Here is a 3,540-nt window from a genome sequence, read left to right on the forward strand (position 1 = left end):
GATGTTATTAGTTGAACAATATCAAACTTTGAATGTAATTTCGGAGTATACGAAAATTCATGGAGTGGGGGTAAAACGCCAGTTGTTATTAGCTATGTGAAATGGTACCTTAAGAAATACGTTTTTTAACAAGCAGAAGGTGAACAAGGCCTCCGGAATATTAATTCAAGTCCGAGCCTTCAGCTTCGGGAATCTTCTAACCGCTTCGATTGAGTTATTTATTATCGAGAAGATAAATTAGAATACAAGGCAAGCATAATTGTTGAGATACATCGAGAGAATAGCTTATCTCCGTATAATCCTTCTGAGTGAATAGATAGATAATCAACCTAAGCCGCATATTAATAATCGAAATCCGTTCTCACACTCGTACACACATGCACACACAAAACGCATATGTATCAAGCGCAAAAAAAATACGCGCAACATACACGAGTCTGCCTGTACATACAATATCGACTTTATTATGAATTATGAATTATCGCATTTGACTGAGGACAAAAATAGAAGCTTGAATTATAATCAGGAGAGAACATTGGGGAAATTCCTGTGGATGTTTAAGGGGGGAAATATACCTTTAGGAGGCTGAAAAAATAATAATTTTCCAGAATTTTTTAAATAGAAGGTACTGATTGTTTCAAATTTTTTTATGCCACTTTGTCTATCTTTTGAGTACATAAATATATTTTTGGTTTGCATAGCTATTAGTTTATTGAGCTTTTTTTCAAATAAATTCCAAAATAAGTATAGTTTTTACCCATTTTTAAGTACGAGACATTTTCACAATTCAGCAAATAATAACGAGATGGCATGAACACAAATTTCGTCGTTAAAGCATCATTTTTCCACGTTTATCGTGCTTGTGTGTGGTAGCTACCGGTTTCGCCAGGTCGCCGCGCCGTCTAATTCTGTATCGCTATCATCAACGCAGAATTCTTGGCTGAATACTCAGGAGCCGTAACAAAATCGCAAAATCATGGAAAATGGAGGAAAGGCGTAAAATACATTTTCGACCAAGAGATCGAAAGTGCAACAATCGCCCAGGCATGTGATTCTATAATCCAAGAACAAAACTTTTTCACATTTATTAGATAACGTAGCAAGTAAATTTATTTCCGATAGACCAAAATTATTTGTAATTTCATTAAAGGCATACTGAGCCAGTTCCCATTCAGCAGTATCCAAATTTTTTAACCGAGATAGTTTATCTGCTATCGAGTTTTGTTTAGATGGAATGTGTTCCATGTGTAGTCATATGTCGTTTCGACCCGTGTCCATCAGGGGTTGATGAAGACACACGGGTCAAATACTACGATACGGTAATACTTCCTCACAAGGGATCGAAGGGCCTGCTCTCGGCCAGCCCTCCTGGTACGGTCCATGTCGCGCTCCTGCGAACATTTTTCTCTGTTATATTTATCGCAATGATTAAAAATAATTCCACGCACGCGAAAGGGAGTGACAAATAGCGGATGAGCCTCGGTACGATAATCGTTTTTTATGTTCTATGCTATCCACAATACGGTGCACTGGGGATGGGAATAACGAAACAAAGCCCTGGTCCCTTTCGCAGTTGTGGAGGGCAAGAATTTTATATTTAAAATAACGAGGCTCACACTTTTGTTTTATTTTTTTTTATGCCTAATGGTGATTTTTACTTCTTGATCTTCTTTAAACATAAATTCTTACTCGCTTTTAAGAAATTCCTCGATACATTCTCTACAGAATGTTGCTTTGAAGATTTTAATTACTCGTTTGTCACAGTAGGTACAATTTAATTTACCACGGGGGGAGATAACCCATATAGAGTGTCAGGACTGATAAAATTTGCAGTCTTCCGGTTGGCCAATTTGGAGGTAGCAATCCGTGCAAACTTTAAGAGAGTATGCGTTATTTTTTATATAGATCGGCCCTATTGCAGTTAAGCAATAACATTTAAAAAAATTTTTGAAGCGCTGTGACTAATCCTTCGGTCGGACTCCATCTATTGGCCTATTAAATGGATTCTCTACTTTTATATCATTCAGCAATTCCAACTAATATTAAAGATAATGAAAAGTTAAACAAAAATAAAAATAAAAAAAATTTGAACATAAATAAACAAATTAAACGGCGAAATAAGAGTCAGCGCATAAAATAGAACACATATAATTAAAGACATTAATCAGAGATAAAGTTAAACGACGCAGCAGAACGACGTATATCAATGTATAAAAATATTCGGAGAAAGGTACCATTACAAGTTTCTGCCGGATTGAGCCCTCTTTAGATGTTAAATAAAGTAAATAGAATAAGAAATAGTAAAAAAAATAAATAAATATAAATAATTCTTGTCGCAACAATCATAGAACGCGAAAATGTGCAGTTCGGTTGGGTCTCGACGTAGAGCATAATATTATACATGCGATTGAGCAGTCAAAATGATGTCAAGTCTCATAGCCCAGTACTAGTAAAATTTTTTCATGCAATTATAATTGCGGATATACATTTTGAGGTTCATTGCGGATAGATTCATTTACTCCATTTTGATTTGAAAAACTTGTATTAGGTTGGGTATTGTGAATGTTATGGATTTGGTTGATGTTGGTTTTTTCACTTATGTCGGATGAGCTCTAAGTCGTTCTGTTGGAATAAATTTTCGTTAATCGCGATTAAATCGGAGTTAAGCCTAATATTCAAGGTAAAATTTGTACTGGAATTATTTTGGAGTAATTCAGTAATTTTGCAAGGCAAAATTTGATAAGGTGATCTTAGATTGTTAATATATAGGAATTTCCATTAGAAGTTTTGGGAAGAGATCCTATATTCATTGATATTTTTTTAAATGAAAAAAAGGAGTATCTATTATTAACATCAGTTGTTTTGTTTTTATTACTCAATTACTTACTAACTAATATACACGATTTTATTAACTCTGCTGTGAGTGTTACAAACATTTTATAAATGCAAAAATTGAATTTATTAATACAAAAAAATATTCGATCACGTTATTTTTAGGCATAAACTGTTTTTTATTGGCTCTCGAAGTTATAAGATTGAAAAGCGTGATAATTACAGTATATCATCTATTGGTTTTGTCGGTTAATCATTCCGATAAGTACTAATCCATCAGTGGATATTATTTATAATCAATCACATAATTTATTTATACACATGTCATATATATTTGAATATTCTACAACTTTGTTGTTTAAAGAAGTTAATTGATTAATATAATTTATTCTTGATTGACTGAATAAATGTTCTAACTTTTAGGTTCCTACGTTACAAAAAATTCCGCATTGTGTTTAGTAACCTGTTTTTTTGGCCTTTTGCTTAAATTATATTTACGAAGTAGAGTCTTCCATTCGAGCAAGAGCAGCGTTACGCAGAAATTCTAACATTAGACAAATGACACGTAATTTTAGAGCATCTATCCACATAACGTTATACAATACATACTCGGTAAGATTTTTAATTTGAAACATACATAATTTTTGTATTTTATGCAAAATTTACATTCTACTAATTGATATATATATATATATATATACATGCAAA

Source organism: Trachymyrmex septentrionalis, unplaced genomic scaffold (assembly GCF_001594115.1).
Source record: "Trachymyrmex septentrionalis isolate Tsep2-gDNA-1 unplaced genomic scaffold, Tsep1.0 scaffold36, whole genome shotgun sequence".
NCBI classification, from domain to species: Eukaryota; Metazoa; Arthropoda; class Insecta; order Hymenoptera; family Formicidae; genus Trachymyrmex; species Trachymyrmex septentrionalis.